At 45.1% G+C, this 18,591-nt stretch overlaps 2 long non-coding RNA genes across 5 annotated transcripts in view; one reads left to right on the top strand and one right to left on the bottom strand.

Annotated features, from left to right (window-relative positions):
• LOC128316265 (uncharacterized) overlaps positions 1 to 18,591 on the bottom strand; it is a 181,957-nt gene that overhangs the window by 17,363 nt on the left and 146,003 nt on the right. The gene's annotated exons all lie outside the window — the stretch shown is intronic.
• LOC113603565 (uncharacterized) lies at positions 328 to 16,859 on the top strand. 4 transcript variants are annotated; one of them, XR_008299866.1, is made up of 5 exons: positions 6,957 to 7,689; positions 8,212 to 8,881; positions 10,661 to 10,756; positions 11,947 to 12,160; positions 15,045 to 16,859. It is a non-coding gene; the product is annotated as an uncharacterized LOC113603565 (long non-coding RNA). The 4 variants fall into 4 exon arrangements; XR_008299868.1 differs by having other exon boundaries at positions 10,661 to 10,746; XR_008299867.1 differs by lacking the exons at positions 6,957 to 7,689; positions 10,661 to 10,756 and adding an exon at positions 328 to 1,751 and having other exon boundaries at positions 8,212 to 10,338.

An 18,591-nucleotide genomic window follows, 5' to 3' on the forward strand; every position in this document is an offset into this window, starting at 1 on the left:
TTCTATTAACAATATGTGGTCGCATGGGAAGTTTGCTAAATTCTTCCGTCCTTTTTTGGGAGCTTAAAATATGAAATGAGTTCACAGAGGTGGAACAGTTTCAAGCGATGGAAGGCCAAGATGAGACTGCTTCTTATTCCCCTCTGAGAAGGAATCATTTATCTCTCGTGGAACAATCAGAGTCCTGGATAAAAATAAAAATGTGAATTTTTAAAATAGGGCTCACTTTTTGAACTACGCTTCCAAAACGAATCATGCAGTTTGGCCCTTTTATTTGAACTATTCTGATGCAATTTTCCCCACACAGATGTAAAGTATATTAGAGCCGGCCCCTCGGTTGTCGGGCTCAGGAACTTGGGAAGACCCTTCAGGCTCACCTGCTGGATGCGCTGAAGAGATGAATCGTCAGCTCTCAGCCCTCATTTGCCGGGCCAAGGGAGGGAGAAGTCACAACGTTAAGAATCCAGTTGATGATTTCTTGGGGCCCTGCGTGGCAGCCGCAAATTACAAAGTGAAAACGGAATGCGAGAAACACTTTCCTGTCCCGAACAAATCCCTCTCCCACTACACCAGTCTTTCTCGAGGGGGTGATCTCGCCTGCCCGGGGTACACTGGGCAATGTCTGGAAGCATTCTGGATCGTCACACCTGGGGACACGCGGTGCTGGCGTCTAGCGGGGGAGGGCTGGGGACGCTGCTAAACGTTCTCCAGCGCCCAGGACCGCTCCCCACGATGAGGCACCATCAGGCCCAAAAGTACGAACGGAACAGGCTGAGCAAACTCGCACTGCACTCTAACAGGTTCCTCGTGTCCCGGGAGGCAGGAGACGAATCTCGGTTACCTGCCTTCCGTCTTGCCGCAGAGACTGTCCCCGACCCCAGCACGGGCTCCATCCACACACAAAACAGGGGCTTATGACTCCCAGTTCAGAGGAAGGGCAGGTCGCCCGTGACCTACTCGCAACACTTCTGGGGTCTCATGATCCCTGGTGCTTGAGTCCGCCGGGGACGGCCACGAGACACACACGTGGAGGCGACGTGACAACCCAGAGGAGCCATTTCTAAACGTGTGACTTTTTTGGCTGCCGGTCACGTTCCTGTGCTTCATCTTGCTTGGCTCTGGGACCAGAGCGGTGACCACGCAGGGGAAAAGTTGTCTGCACTGGGAGCCGTGGCTGCGCTTCTGGAGTGGCTTACCCCAGGAGCACGGTCAGGAGGTGCTGCGGGACACTGCTCTCCTCTGTCAGGAGCCGCAGAAAAGCCAAGGGAAAAAACCCGTCTCGTGGTTTGTATCTGTAGGGCTGCTGGCTCGCCGGCTCCACTCAGCTGGCCTTCACGCCGGCCCGGAACAGCGCGGGACACACACAAACCCGAATCAGGGAGTTCTTTTCCTTGGCAGAGGGACCTTGGCTCGACTGCCACAGAGAACATTCTGGAGCTTAGAGACGATTTCATAGCCAGCTTATCCATCCACATACTTGGAAAGAGACTGTGGTTAAGACATCACACTTGCTTTTCCTTTGTTGTAGTAACTGTACATACAAAAACCGGTTTTCCCCCCAACTGAACTTGTGGGCACTGCGTAGAGGCCCACTGCGTAGAGGGATCGAATGTTTGCATTATGGCTGTGGATTTTCATACTGTGAGATGGAACAGCAAGGTGACACAGCCACTCTGTCCACACCCCATTCCACGTCTCTCGATGGCAGAGGAGCCAGCACAAGTTGAAAGTAAGACTTAGCACCCGCACCGGTAAGTCAGGGTGGAAATCTAGAACCGCTTAGACACAGATGGTAATTACAACACGCAAGTGCTCCATTTTCTTTTTTTTTTTTTTTCTTAATTGATAATTACGTTTTACAGCTGTTTTAGATTTGCAGAAAAGTTGAGTGGAAACTGCAGAGTTCCCATTCGACCCTTCTTTCCCTGCCACAATCCCTCTGTTATTAACATCTTGTATTAATGTGGTAAACGTGGAATAGCTGATGAGTCAATATTATTATTTTTAACAGAATCTGAGCATAGTTATAGAAGCGCAGTGGTCATATAATATTATATTCATTTCAAGTGTAGAGCAGTGATAATTCTAAACGTTACAAATGCTCACCACAATAACTCTACTTGCCATCTGCCACATACATTGTTATTAAAATATTATTATTATTTTTAATGTGTATTTATTTTTGAGAGAGAGAGACAGAAAATGAGTGGAGGAGAGGCAGAGAGAGAGGGAGACACAGAATTCGAAGCAGGCTCCAGGCCCCGAGTTGTCAGCACAGAGACCGATGCAGGGTTCGAACTCATGAACAAGGAGAATGTGACCTGAGCCAAAGTCGGACGCTTAACTGACTGAGCCACCCAGGTGCCCCTGTTATTACAATACTATTTATTGTATTTCCTATGTTGTACTTTTAATTCCTGTGACTAATTTATTTTATAAGTGGAAGTTTGTATGTCTTTATCCCCTTCGCCAATTCTGCCCATCCCTTCAACCCCTCTGCTCTGGTAAACAGCAGTCTCTTCTCTGTATCTATGAGTTTGTTTCTGGGTTTTATTTTGTTTTTTGTTTTTTCATTTCTTTTGGTTTTTTTTTAGAGTCCACATGAAAGTGAAATCACAGAATATCTGTCTTTTCTGTATGACTGATTTCACTTAGCATTGTACTCTCTAGCCCCATCCATGTTGCCACAAATTTCAAGCTTTCGTATTTTTTATGGCTGAGTAATATTCCATTTTATATGTACACCACATCTTCTTTATGCGTTCATCTATCAGTGGACACTTGAACTGCTTCCATACCTTTGTTATTGCAAATAATGCCGCGAGAAACATAGGGGTGCACATATTTCTTTGAATTAGTGTTTTTGTTTTTTTCAGGTAAGTACCCAGGAGAGGGATTGCTGGGTTGCATGGTATTTCCATTTTTAATATTTTGAGGAACCTCTCTACTGTGTTCCAGAGCAGCTGCGCCGATTTATATTCTCAACATGTGCAGGAGGGTTCCTTTCTTTCCTCATCCTCACCAACACTTGTATTCCTCGTCTTCTTTATTGTAGGCATTCTAACAGGTATAAGGTGATGTCTCATTGTAATTTTGATTTGCATGTCCCTGATGATAAATGACGCTGAGCATCTTTTCATGTGTCTGTTGGCCATCTGGATTTCTTGTTGGGAGAAATGTCTATTCAGGTCTTCTGCCCATTTTTAGATTGATGATTTATCTTTTTGATACTGAGTTGTATGAGTTCTTTATATATTTTGGATATTACCCCTTTATGGGACATATTACTTGCAAATATCTTCTCCCATTAAGTAGGTTGCCTTTTCATTTTGTGGATGGTTTCACTGTGCAGAAGTTTTCCAGTTTGATGTGGTCCCAATGGCTTATTTCTGCCTTTGTTTCCCTTGCCTCAGGACACGTATCTAGAGAAATACTACTAAGGCTGATGTCCAATAATTTACTGCCTATGTTTTCTTCTCAGGGTGTTATGCTTTCAGGTCTTACATTTAAGCCTTAAATCCATTTTGAGTTTATTTTTGTGTGTGGTGTTAACAAGGTGGTTCAGTTCCATCCTTTTGCAGCTAGCTGTCCAGTTTTTCCAGCATCATTTGCTGAAGAGACTGCCTTTTCCCCATTGTATAGTCTTGCTTCCTTTGTCGTAGATTAATTGACCACATAAGCATGGGTTTATTTCTGGGCTCTCTGTTCTGTTCCATTGATCTATGTGTCTAATTTTGTGCCAGGAGAGCCAGTATTATTGATGATACATTGCTATGAACCGAAGTCCATAGTTTATATTAGGATTTACTCTATGTTGTGTAGTCTATAGGTCTTGAGGAGTGTATTCACCACTGCAGTATCTACAGTGTATTTTCTCTGTCCTGAAGATGCTCTGTGCTTCACCTGTTTATTCCTCCACATCCCCCCAAGCCAGGCAACCACTGTGCTGTCTCCTGTCTCTACAGTTTGCTTTCCATTTTCTCAGTGACAAATGGACCCTGTTCCTTCCACTTCTGTGATGCTTCCCATCCTCTCCTCCTTGTGGGCTGCTGTCTTACTCATGCTCTCTCCTCACTACCCACCCCCCCCCCATCTTTATGGGAAACTATAGGCTCTGTCTCTTGCTTCTTTCTTTCAGACCCAGTTGCAGATGTGGTAATCATCTCAATACAGAAATGTTCCCATGTTTCTTTCCTCTTCAGGGATCTCCAGTTGTGTGACTCTTGTCCCCAAAGAAAGCTAGAGGCTTTCTGAGGACCAAGGAGACACGAGGTATCACGTTCCTGCAAGCTGCTTCCCTCTTCTCTCTTACTTCCCAGGGCCTCCATCGTCCGCCCTGCCCTTGGCCCTACAGGCAGTTCAAGTTTGACCACGCAAGCAAGTCAAAATTCATCAAAGGGAAACATTTTCCTGCCCGCTGGGTCAGCTCCTGGTTGGTATGTGAGCCACGTCAGCTGCTGTAACAAACAGACACTGATAGTTTGGTGGCTGAATACGGTAAACGTTTCTTTCTTCCTCATAAAGACGTCAGGTTGGCATTCCTGGTTGTCAGGAAGCCACGTGACGTTCAGGGACCTCGTTTTGTTCCATCTTCTGGCTCTGCCCTCCCATCTGCATGTTGTTGGTGAAACTGAGAAAGAAACATAGAAAGACAGGCCCACTCTGTATGGCTGTGGCCCAAGTGACAAATATCGTGTTGGTCCCCATTGCCTTGGTTAGAACCATCACACGGCCACCTTGCCCTTGAAGGGAGGCTGGGAGATATCGTGTGACCATCTGCCCCAGAAAGAGAGGTAAACCAGGGTTTTTGTCTGAGCAGCCGCAGTGAATGTGGAGTGTCACAAGCCTATAAAAGTAAAGAAAACTGAGATGAGGCCAATGTATGTAATCAAAAATAAAGACTATGGAGATGTTGGGAGATTGAGGTGGACGCTGACATTTCCACAAGCCGGTGGAGGCCGAGAAGTGCGTGTGTCTGCTGCGGTGGGACGCGCAAGCTGGGTGGCGGGGCAGTGACGCTTCTTTGGTTGACCCGGTGGTCTTCGTACATAACTCGTTCACTTTCCTGTAGGTATTTTTACTTCAGTAAAAAGGTTAATAAACACACACCCAGTCACCTTATGTCAGACAGTTTCTCAAATGTTTTATAACTAATTGAAATTTTCAGTTATATACAGTATTACATATGTTATTGCTTCGAATATGTACCACAGCTATCCCGGGGCACATGACGTGTCGCTTGTAATTCTGGTTACAAAGCATGCTGAGTCCCATGTTTGGATCCTCTTGATTTTCTCCTTATGTCCCCTCTTCTTACAATTTCTATTTTCCCCCTCTGGCTAATAAATACTTATTAATTTTAAACACTTTATTAAACATAATCCTCTTTATGAAGCCTGTTTTGACAGAATTGACCATTCTATGGTTCATGCTGTTTGTGATACAAAGCACATCTCCTGTTGAGTCCTACAGCATTTCAGTAAACTAATCTGACTTCATCCCCAAGCTGGGAAGCTCTTTTGATGGTAGAGATTATGCTTAATCATCTCTTTATCCCTGTTCCCCAGAAAACATAGTGAACACTTAAATAATTCTTTGTTGAGTGAACGCATAAATGTGTAACTGTGTGATAGGATTCTCGATCGTGATTCAGTGATTGCCCTCTCTTACAGTAAAAACACATGGTTTTAAGACTATAGGGTACAGTCTAACACCACTTAAGTATTTGACAAAATGAAGATATTCTGAGGTATCTGGTTAATGTTGTTAGTTTGGGTAAAGGAACAGGTTTCAAGGACTTGTCTCCTGAAGAATATTTTTGTGCCACCCGTTATCTATTTTCTTCTCCATTAGATACTTACGTGTGCATAACGTAAGTTCTGTTATGCAAATAGTGTGAATTAAAAAACAACAGTCACTTTTGAGTTAGGAAAACCCAGACTTGAATCTCAGCTTTATTCAAGCTATGTGACTTTGGACAAGTACTTTCATTTAAGCCGTGGTTTATTCGTCAACAGAATAAAGAGTTTAATTCAACCATAATGATATTGTGCAGATTAATGAGGTCCGTTCTAAGCACTGACTCAGGAGATTCTCAATATATGTTAAGTGCTTACTCATTTCTTCCATCTCCTTAAGAAGAGTTCTTAAGTTTATCATAAATATCTAATCAGGAAAACCTATGGCTTGCTATTTCTGTTCATCTTCCCTGTTTCTCTGTTTTCAAGAAAAATACCCAACCTAAACGTCAAACTTAATTTATGCCACTAACTTGTTCAATTGGTGCTGGGGCTGGGCTGATGCAAACAGGATACTTTTCAGTCTTGTTTCATTTCCCAACTTCTGTTACACATTCCCGGAGGCCGATCATTTGAAAAGTGCCCCCAACACAAGCATGACTAAGGAAGGGTACGCGTTACGTAGGGGACACTGGGCTCTGGCCCTTCGTTGCTGCCTGAGGTAAACGCAGCATCACAAAAGGCACTGATTTAGTCAGGAAGGAGCAGCAGTGAACGTGTTAATTGGTCAGCTCAAGAGACCCGAACAACAGCGCGATGGCAAGTCGTCTTTGCCCGTCCAGGCCCCCCAGTCCTCATCGCCAACAGGCTGTGTGCTTCCCACTGCCTTGTTGCCCTGCTGCACAGGGGCCTCCTTCCGAGGGCTGCCCTGGAAGAACCCAGAGTCCAGCCCCCACGGCCTCTCTCTCTGCACAGCCCCACCTCCAGGACTAATCCCCAGAGCACAGAAGCCCCTCCTCTGTCTCTAGCAGGAACACAGTCTACAGGGCTGGGTCTCCCTGTGGGGTCACGTGGACCCTGCTGTTACACATCTCCCTCACTCCCTCACCGGTCGGTTTCTCCCAGAAGAATTTCTGTAATAAATATTTGCCCTAAACCCGCCTCATCCCAAGGGCTGCTTCTGGGACAGTTCAAGCTAAGGTGGAAGCATAGCAGGAGAGGAAAAGGGAGGAAGCAAGTCGAGGCACACAAGATCAGTGCAGGTGAAAAGAAGGGACAATGCAGGGGTCCGCACGAGGAAGGCAGATGAAAGTCTAGAAGTCCTTTCGGGACTCCTGTCTCTCCTTCCCCCCCCCCCCCCCGTTTGGTGTACTGGGTGTGAAGCTGGGGGGCGGGTGGAAGCTGGATTCTCACGAGCTGGTTATATAGAGTGTCCCACAGGGTAAAAAATGATCCTCCGGGCAGACGTTGGGAACCACAAATGGGTGTGGGCAAATGTTGAGCTCCTGGGTGAAAATCTCATGGCAGCACGGGCAACCCGGATGAAAAGCGTTACCTGATGTCAGGGTGGGGCTGGCTACCTCTGGTTTTCCAACAGACTTTTCAAAGGTAAGGGGATGTTTTGTTGTGTAAGTATTTATATCCCTCTGCGCTCGGCACCCCTTGCGTATGCACGCTGCACAAGACAAGTTGAAATCCCAGGATCTTGAGAACGGCCAGGTCACCTCTTTCTATAGAGTAACAACCCTTCCCTGGTGTGCTGGAAAACAACGTGTGTCTATAGGAGCTGAGCTGTGACCAAAGACATTACTTTCCTTCTTCTATTTTTAGAAGCACTGAAACCTACCCTCTGATTTCAAACCACACTTCGATTCTGACACATACAAATACAGCCATTTGCTGGTAGGCATGGGTCTAGAAAGAATAAAATCTCCCTTCTGTGGTATAAAAGGTAAGTTTTATCTCTCAAGCGAGGGGGGAGTAGGTCCGGGCAGGTGGATTTGAGGACACGCTCACGTGTGGTATCTCTGACATCCAGCAAGTATAGTCAGTGGCAACCGAGGTATGTTACAAACAAACAAACAGAAACCCGAAGAGCAGTGACCCTGTGATATTTCTGCAAATAATGAGGGGCTGTGAAATATTTAAAATCATGGCACTGAAAATAAAAGTGTGCATTTATCTAATAATAAGGCGGCTGTTTTATTATAAAAGGTTAAATAAATACTTTCAGTGAGAGAACGTGCTAACGAGAATGTCTCTTCGGGGAAAGGAAAATCATCCCACTTAATTGTATTCCATTTCTGCCACTGGAGGTTCATTTTGGGGACACTCTCTGGGCTGAGTGTAGGGAAATCGATCGTGGATGCCTCTCCTTCACTCTGATGGATGCTAGTTGCCAAAGCTGAAATATTTTTAGTTTCAGGCCAGTTGCTCCTGGAGCCAAAAGCCCTAATTGTTCATGTATCCACAGTCCTCTGGGTGATGCGAGGCCGGAACTGGTGGAGAGAGGCCTTCTGTCCCCGAGGAAGGTGTGCGACGCCCAGAAGCAATGGAGTGGGGTGAGGATGGGTGCGGATAAGACACAGCTGTCCCGTCATTGTGATTACGATTACGATTGTGAGTCCAGGAGGCTCCTCACCGAAGCACTGGTTTCACTCTTTTAAAAATAAACTCTTTCAGTCTGCCGATGTCCCTCGCCCGGGCATGCTGAAACACGCGAGTTACGCGTTTGCCTTGTTAAGTGCCACGCTGAGTAGTCCCTGGGGCCCTCCCTCCTGTGCGCCCCCTGCCCCCCGCCGTCAGAGCAGGGCTCTGCCTCACGAGACGTCACCGCGGCCGGGACCAAGTGCACAGCAGCAAATATTGTGGTTTCGCCTAATGCCCCAACTGTGCAAACAGATGACCAAAAGCGTAGTTCACAAGACAGAGAGGAGGTCAGAATCTGTCGGCGCAGACACTCCACACGGCGACTGATACAATGCAATGCACTTTCGTAGGGGGCTTATTTACGGGAACATATCATGGGTCTTGGCAATTCGTAGCACGACGTTCCATGGAAAATTCCCTTCTCTGCTCAGACTAAACGCAAGACATACAGCATTCACTTTTGATTAACGAAGGCCGTAAACACACCCCAACAGGTATAATACGGTAGTTTACAGCCGTGGCCTAAATTGGCAGATATGCTTTCTTCTTCATAAAACGAGAAAAGTGGGATAGGTTGGAAATCTCCGTGACTCTCGGCAGGACGGCTAGCTGGCCGCGGCCACCGCAGGGACTGTCTCATTACCCACTTACCAGGATTTGGTCTCCTCCGGCATCATTTATTCATTACCTATACTGCGGCTTTGTAGGCTAGTCTATAAATACCTTTCTAATTTGAATTAAGATAATGTGCTATCTGTGCTTGTTAGATGTGGCAAAACGCAGCTTGTACTCACTTTAAATCTTACCAAGTCAGAGAGCAGTTTTGCATTCCAGATAGAGCTAAAAATATTCACCCATTAAAATAGTAATCATCATTGAAATTAGCTCACTGATTTTGCTGATTAATTTCTCGGTGACAAGTACGCTTTCTAAAAAGTTTCCATTAAACATTTTTTTTTTTGAACAAAACTCGACTTTTAAAATCTAAACTATCTAGGAAGAAAGGGATAATTAAGGAAATAAAAATAGAAAATTTAAATCCACTGTAATTTGCACAGACTTGGTGAAGCTTCGCTGTCAAAAACCAGAGGAAGGCAAAGCATGGAAACAGTTGTGGTGACTGGAATGTGGGACCGAGGCCCCCTTCTTCACTTTGGGGGTGACGCACATGCCTGGGAACGTGCTTTGTTTTTGTCTGCACAGGAGCGCACTAGCGGGCATAGTAAGAGTGCAAGTGCTCAGCGCCACTCTCGTGACATTAGACGTTTATGTGCACGCGCTCGATTTTCATTTGCAACAGGCATGCGTCCAGTCCAGCAGAAGGCTGTAAATCCGTGACAGCATAAAGGGGCACTTGAAAGTCATGGATGAAACAAAGGCTGGTCATTGTTTGTTTTTTTGTCTTTATTATCTTCATTTTAGTCACTATGTTTAGTTGATATTCCCATATTATATGGGGTTAAAGACATAAACAGGCTAAAATATTATTTTAATCAACCCTATAGAAAATGGTGTTTCCATTCAATCCTTTAGGCAAATCAACCCCTTACTGTCATCTTCAGAAAATAGGCTAATATAGATGCCTCTGGTTTTAAGTATATTAACTATGTCGAAACTAAAAAATGGGGCACGGGTGGTAAGACAGAAGGCTGCTGAGAAAGGTTTAGAATACAGGGATCAGGAGAAAGTTATAACGTGCACTTGGGTTAAAAATAACGTATCATTCGGTACCAATTAAGGCGATAAAGTATTCCTTAGCTATGAACGTTTAACGTTTCATATTATTTATAACAGACACACATCACAAAATAATAGTGAAATCCAGTACGTCACGGATGACTATTGTATAGTAACGGCCACAGAAATATCTTCTGACATTTCTCAAATAATGCATCCCAGCAGCTCCGGAGGAAGACAGAGATTCACGCCAAAGCGATCTGGTGTCCAGCGGGTGAGAAACGTAGCGCTTAACCTAAGGGTATCCATGCTTCCATGAAAACACAGACACACATTTCTTTTCCGTTCAGAAGACACAGATAATGAGTAGTTCTCTATTTCTTGACTTTCAAATATTAAACTGTCACGGCATCCAGCCGCTTTTAATAATGTAACTCAGCCTCATCTTTTAGAGCTTTAGTGAGTTATTTTCCAGAATTTTTGAGAATATGTCATTTGAGGAACACACATCTTACTCTATAATCTCTTGAACATGTTTATTTCAAGAGATATTAGATCTAATACTCACAAAAGTTCTTTCATATCTTTGGTGACAGTATGTCTGAGGTGTTTGGGATCTCAGAAAAATAGACCATCTTGCTTATCTCCTGTAATTTGAATCGTAAATCCGGTCTGGCATCAGGTGGGATTCCGTGAGTAATTATCACAATGAAATAATCTGTGTGTGTGCGTGTGGATTAGTAGATACATAGACAGACAGACAGATAGATGGACATTCAAAGTACCTCAATTGTCATATATTTTCAAGTTTGGGCTCTTACTTACATCCAGAAATATATGAAAGTAGAGAGTCTGAACTACTTTAAATCTGCTATGTCCGTGGGTGGTATTTCCAGCTTTCACTTTTGCCTTCTTACAAATCATTTTCCCCTTTAGTTTCTGATATAATTAATAAAATACCAGTGTCCCTGGCCCTCCAAAGGCATCCCATCAGACTCAGACCCAAATCTAAAGCCCTGGCCACACCCCTCCCTCCCCTTGCGGCTTTCCTGCACTCACTGAGCCTCTGCCCTGGCCTGCACCCACCTCCTTCCCTCCTCAGGGCAACTGGGCTTTCATTTTTCTCCTGCCTCGGGTGACCTTCCCCTGCTCTCTGCAGACCAGCTTTGCTCAGGGTACTGTCGTGGACGACTGGGACTCCCCAGAAAGCTCGGTGACAGCCTGGGGCTGGAACCAGTGTGGGAAGCCCAGCTTCCTTCCCTCCCATGGAAGGAACAACTGGGAGGCAACGTGGTCTCCAGACCCCCCTGAGAAAACAATCCGGAGCTGGGACTCCCCCGAGCTTTACTTCTTCTGGCTCCTGATTTCACTCCAGGGCTCCTGGACTGACTTCTCTTGCAAGGAGAATTTCCTATCAAGGATAATCCTATCAAATAATCTTCACCTCCAGGCATACCTCTGGGGAACACGAGCTCAGACAAAATGCCTGGGCATCTCCAATACCACCTCCTACTCCCTACTATAAGCCCCATTCAGGCACTTTGTAGCTCACACATCTGGGTGCCCCAGGGAATCCAGGAGGATGGGGCCTTCGGAGCTATATGCTTTATAACATCAGGATTTATTCACTTTACGACACCTAATACTCTCTAAGATTATGCCTCATTTAATGGAACAGCGTTCTCCTGCCATGTGGCATCTCTGTGAAAACAATAACTTCTTCCCCTTCTCTACTGTGCTTCACGTCCCTAAAAATACCCACAAGATGGCAGGTTCTCCGTGGCCACTGGGTAGAGTAGAGAGATGGTCTACAAGTGGAAAAAGATTGACCTCTCTCCACCTGGGGTCTCACATCTCCCCTTGCCTCTCACTTCCTCCCTAGAACTGAGAAAGGGGAGCAGTGGTCCTGGCTCCTGCGATCAGTGCACACTCACCAGGGAATGAACGAGTAGGCCAGGAAACATGTCCTCCGGCCGTCGGTTAGACGTGCCCAACTGCCTTTCCATGTGCCCAGATATAAGCCATCGTGGAAAAATCAGCAAGAATTTGCTGCCAAGCTCAGAGATTTTCTCCCCAAGCAGAACTGGTGAGCTTGGGTAAGCACCTCCGAGAGCCCCCCCCCACCCCCCAGCCCCGGGGCCCCGGGTACTTGCCAGAGGTGGGGCCGGTGACCAGGCTCATTGTCCTGGAGATCAGACACCATGGCATCTGTTCTCATCGCTTCCCTGGGGGAGGAGGGGATGGGGGGGAGGCAGGCCCTGGGCAGCCTGGGCAAGCCCTGGGCAGCCTGGGCAAAGTGACAGCAGCAGGACCTTGACATCTTTTGAGCAGACATAGGGAAAGCAAGGCGGCAGTCCCTGCATACATCCGTGGGAAGCAATGATGGTAGGTGCAAAGGCCCTGTCGTCACGGTGGGGCTGTGGGAGAGCGAGATGCTGGAGCTGTGTTAACGGGGTCACATTTGCTGAAGGCTAAAGCACCCCAGGTACGTTCCCTTAGCAGCCAACAGAATGAGAGAGGGCCCATTTTCACACGCAGATGATTGCTCATGAGGTGAAATGGTAAGACTTACTGTTGCCGTCACACCTCACTAGCAGAAAAGTAAATGGCAACCAAATAATACAATTTCTGTTATTCTAACAGGGGCTTTTTAGAAAGTTACAGACAGATCCGCCCGGGGGAATGTCAGAATGTCGGGTTCCAGAGATTGACAGTACAGTAGAATTCCAGGGTGACACTTCATAATAAAACCTAATATAGAAAGAGAGAAAACCTCATTCTCACCATATAAATTAAGGAGTAACGATTTACATTAAACACCTATACACCGCATGACAAAAAGGTTCTGTGTAGGAGCACTACACGTAATGATTTTCCTCCGGAGAAGTTAAAGTCGGATGTGTCTTCTCCGGAGGAAACCAGAGTTGTGGCTCGATGTTCTCTGCCGTCTCTACCAAAATTCTGTCTGGTTTTAATTCACAAGCATTGTGCAATGTGATGGCGTACAATCAAATTCCTTTCTCAAATGTATTAAGCGGAGGGTACCCCGGGGATGACTGGAAGATACGGATGCAATTACTGGATTGTGTGCATGTGTGCGTGTGTGGGTGAAGCGTGTGACTGTGTGTGTGCATGTTGTGAAGTCCGAATGCCCCCGCGCTGGCACATGTGCATTCCCAGCCTGTGTCCTGGAGGGACAGAGTAACTTTCTTCCGAGAGAGTCTGGCTGCAGCATCCTGCAGATGGGGCCACTTGGTACTTGTGTGCCAAGGATGGTGATTAGGTCGATGACAAATCTGGGTGTTGAGTAGAAAGAGCTTACTGATTAGTTTCTGGAATTGTTGCCCAGTTTGGGGTTTTTTTTTTTTTTTTTGTCTTTGGTTTTTTTTTAAATGGGTTTTGCTCTTTTTGCGTGTTTCTGGATTAGTGAGTTCTGTCATATACTTAGTTAAACCATGAAGGCTGCATTAAAATGAACCCATTCGAGTCTCGCCGGGATACACGCGTGTGTTAGGATTCTACTGCCTCCGGGAAGTGGTCACTTGGCGGAAGAAAGAGGGAAAAGCTTCAAGGTGCTCTCTGTGGAGCACGGGCTCTGGATGTACTTCCTGTGCATTTTACGGGATCTTTCTGTAATTTCTCAGTGCTATGCCTCTGAAAAAAATGCCCAGGTCAGCACTCAGCACATGCCTCCGACTAGAATCTCCCTCACTAAATCTTGCTGTAATGGATATGATTTAAAAATTAAAAAAAAAAAAGGAAATGGAGAAGTCCTTGGTAAGTACCTGAGGAGAGCTGCATATGAATCTGAGCTCTTTGCCTCCCTCCAGGTTTCCTTTATGTCTGCTGAATGCTTGAAACATTTCCAAGAATCTTGCCACCCTTTTACAAACTCTGTTTATGACGGCAGCTCCTGGGAATGAGTTATATTCTGTTCTCTGGGCTACTCAAATAAAAAGTGCTACCTACTCCATTTGGCTGTTTCAAGGAATTTAAGAAATATAAATATGAGACTGGGATTTTGTGCCCTAATGAGTAAGAATCGAGAGAGAGGGAGTGTGCGTTCAATACTGTGAAGGGTGGATGATAGGTCTTTCCTAAAAAGCTGTATTAAATAGAAGGAAATGAATGTGGACGTTCCCAGTTCCCAGTGAGATTCCACTTTCAGAGAAAGTTGCTGTTACCTATCAGCTGGGATTTCAGACAGTTAAATGTCTGATTGGAGCACAATGATAAGAAGAAAGAAGCAAGCTAAAACAAAAAGACAAGGACCCAATGCAATGGAGACTAAGTTTGCAGGATTAAAATCCCAGTGTTTTACCAGAATTTCCTCTGGGGAGACCTTTGTCGCAACAGACGGAAACCTGGTTCTTCGTTGTTCAAACGGTAAAGCTGTATGTGCAAGACAAGTGGTCGTAAGCGAAGGTTACAAGTATACGCTATGGCAGGATCTGGCATTTGGATTTCAGAGCAACCCCAGGGGCCGGGAACCCCAGCTGTATCCAACAGGCTGAGATGGAAAGAGGGTCATGGGGTCCTCAGGGCTCGGGGTAAGGTGGTAAACTTAGTTCTCGTTGTGACGATGACACGATGACCAGCCATCAGTACTTGGCAACCTAACCGGATGGGACCTACCCCTCCATCTGCTTCTTCTTGACATTACCCATTTCTACCTGCTGCATTTGCAGTAAGGGCTGACACTAGGAAGGACACAGGAAAGGCAGAGGGCCGGGGACCAGCGGCCCTTGGAGAAGGGAAGCGTGAGGGGCACGGAGCCCTGCCCCCCTCGTGCAAGCGTGCTGCTCCGGAAGGTGGGTTCAAAGAGGACATTTAGGAGATACGTAACCAACACGTCTTCTAGGGCACAGGACGGCGTAGAGAACTCCATTTCCTTAGTTGAATAAGATTCTAACTTGGGTTTAAAAAACGGATATAGAAAAATCTTACGAACGATGAATTATTTCACTCTTTTGTTTCCAGGTAACTCCTATCATTGTATAACAGGGAAACTCTACACACGCGTGTTGTGGATGGATGCTGATCACACGGCTTTATAGTAAACTTTCTCCCAGGGGCGGGAAGCGAGGAGGAAAACCACTCGGAGATCAGGCTAAGGCCGGCCCAAGATTTAGACCTGAGATGATCAGACTTCTGAGTGCACCTGCGACCGACCATGTCAGAACTATCACATCCTCCTCAACCCATGTATGCACCGCCCTCTCGGAGTCGCCCGCAGCAAGCTGGGACTGCCACGGGACTGAGGGCTCACGGACGTTGTGTGAACGCATAGAAAGTTTTAGAAAATTCAGTTCTTTTAATGCTTCTTTTTCAGGTGATAAAATATCTAAAAATCGCAAACACACTTTGGACTCTCTGTTAGCGATTACTAATGATCCCTGGTTATAATGAGCGTGTGAATTTCTTTGAAATGAAATTCTCTGTTGCTTTTCTTTTTAACGAATCAATTTGTGATGGTTCTGGGATTATTTCAGACACGGAGGTATGATGTATTTCTTCTCCCATGGGCGTCAGAGAATTTTATGGTGCCCCCCCCAGCCCCAGCTCTGGAAAAGGCACCTACTGTTTCCCTGTTTCAGCTATATTTTGTAAAACTGTTAGCAATGTCTAAGATACGAGTGGGTGGAAAGGGGTGAGGATTATATAATGTTGCTATTTTCTTTAACTTTCTTTCATTGTATGTTTGCTGAATGAGTGTGAGTTTAGCACCAATAATTTGCACCCAGGACTGCAGATTGGGACCTGCTTGGCCCCAGTGACCGTCACAGCGAGAGGACTCCAACATTTGGGAAACGACAAATGTCTCACATGCTTGGCTGCCCTAACAGAATACCATAGTCTGCGACTTAAACAACAAATATTTATTTCTCACGGCTCTGGAGGCTGGAAGTCTAAGATCAGAGAGCTGGTGGGTTTGGCTTCTTCTGAAGCCTATTTGGCTTGCCAATGACCACCTTCTCCTCAAGTGGGTCCTCAAGTGGTGGGATGGGCAAGGCGGCTCTCTGGGTCTCTGTCACAAGAGCACTGCTCCCATCACAGGGGCTCCATCCTCATGACGTAATCACATCCCAAAGGACCCATCTCCTAACTTCACACTGGGGGCAGGTAGATCCCCATGGAGGAATTTGGGTGGAGGGGAGACACAAACATTCAGTCCACAGCCATGAGAATTAGAGAGGCCAAGAACACGCAAAAGACAGAAAGTTCTGTGTGGGAAACTATCACTCAGCAAGAACTCATACAAATCCTGGGAACAATGACCTGTCAATGTGGGTGGCAATGATAATTCTAGGTGGCAATGATAATTCTAAGAAGCAATGTGAACTTTAGTTTCCAGTTTTGCTGAAGTCAGGGGTTTTATTCAATTAAAAAAAAAAAAGTTCATCTATTGCATTTTGTGCCCACAGATGAAAGAGGAAATCAGCCTTTCTTTCAGGCACTCAGAGGGCACACATGCCCAGAACTGCACAAACTTCACCAGTGGTGACAATAATGGGGCCACTTTACATTTTACACAGGGTTGGGGTTTTCAGTATTCATGATAAAGTATGAGAAAGATATAGGAAATAATATAACAAAGTCCCAGATTTCTCAAGTCTTTACAGTTTGATATGCATGTTTCAGACATTTTTAAGAAATTATAATTTACTGGTGAGTTTGAAGTCCCTTGTCAAGCCTTTTCCTCCCCCTTAGAGATAACCAGCATCCTGAATTTGTCATCCCCTTCCTGTTTTATGCTCTGGTTATGCACTGTTCTCATAAATACTATATTGAGTTGTTTTGTCTGTTTTTATTTATTTTCTCATTCAAGTATAATTAACAGACAGTGTTATATCAGTTTCAGGTCTAAAATATGATTCAACAGTTCTATACAGTTCTCAGTGCCCACAGAAATAAGTGTGCTCTGAATCCCCTTTATCTGTGTCACCCGCACCCTCGCCCACCTCCCCTCTGGTGACCACCAGTTGGTGTTCTGGAGTTAAGAGTCTGTTTTTTGTCTCTTTTTTTCTTGTTTGTTCATTTTTTTGTTTCTTAAATTCCACACATGAGTGAAATCATATGGTATTTGTCTTTCTCTGACTGATTGACTTCATTTAGCATTATACTCTCTAGATCCATCCATGTTGTTGCAAATGGCAAGATTTCATTCTTTTTCATGGCGAATATTCCATTGCGTGTGTGTATGTGTGTGTGTGTATATATATATGTATATATATGTATATACACACACATATATATATACACACATACATATATGTGTATATATATTTACACATATATCTATCTCTTTACCCATTCATCTATCGATGGATACTTGGGTTGATTCCATATCTTGGCTATTGTAAATAATGCTGCGGTAAACACAGACGTATGTATCTTTTTGAATGAGCATTTTTGTTTTCTTTGGTAAATACCCAGTAGTAGAATTACTGGATCATGTGGTAATTCTGTTTTCCATTTTTTGAGGAATCTCCCTATTGCTTTCCGCGGTGGCTGCATCAGTTTGCTTTCCCACCATCAATGTACGAGGGTTCTTTTTTCTCCACATCCTCGCCAACACTTGGTGTTCTGCTTTTGATTTTAACCATTTTAACCATTCTGACAGGTATGAGGTGGTATCTCATTTTGCTTTTGATTTGCATGTCCCTGATGACAAGTGATGCTGAGCATCTTTTCATGTTCTCTGTCCACTTTTAATTGGGTTAAAATTATTTTCTCTATTTTTAAATTTAAGCATTAGTGTGCTGTATGTTCCACTGCTTAATAGCTTTTGTCACCAAGTTTTGGAGAATTTATTCTACAACATGAGCAATCTTTTTAATGGTAACCATACAACCATCAAAAATACCATACAGGTATTTTGCTGTATGAATCTTCCCCAGTTATTTGCCTGTCTCCTATTATGCTCACGTGGACCGGTTCCAATCACAGTGCTCCTAGTAAAGGATTTCTTCCTCGGGCCAGCCTTTTTTAAGAGCAGGTGTCCAGAATTCGCTGACTTGTATGCAGTCTCCCTTCCAGTTCAGAAAGCAGGCAAATGCACGCTGAGCCCCATTCCACTAAGACAGCAGCATGGCCGAGCACACTTGCCCCTGCAGCCTTGGTCTTGGAAGGAGGAGCCAGAGGGAGCTCGGCACAACTCACATAGCATGCGCAAGCATGAGTTGGTGTGATCCTTCTGGCAGCTTCCAATCAAAGGAGTCAAAAATGAAGGGATGGCCCATAGTTTTGTACCTGTGAAATCTCAAAAAGTGTGTTTTTTTTTTTTTAAGCAAGCAACTGAGTTTATGCTCCGTTAAGATTTTTTTTTTTTAAAAGCAGTGTATTATATTGGCTGATTATATTTTAATGTGTTCAGTTAGCATTCAGGGAAGAATGAAATGCTCCCAGAGGGAAACACAAAGCTGGCTGCAGCAGCATGGCAATGAGAATCGCACAGGACTGGGGGCCTCGGGCCACCCCCTGCCCTTCTGCTCAACCTAGGCTCTGGCTCTGGGCCTGGGCTTCC

Source organism: Acinonyx jubatus, chromosome B4 (genome assembly GCF_027475565.1).
Source record: "Acinonyx jubatus isolate Ajub_Pintada_27869175 chromosome B4, VMU_Ajub_asm_v1.0, whole genome shotgun sequence".
Lineage (NCBI taxonomy): Eukaryota > Metazoa > Chordata > Mammalia > Carnivora > Felidae > Acinonyx > Acinonyx jubatus.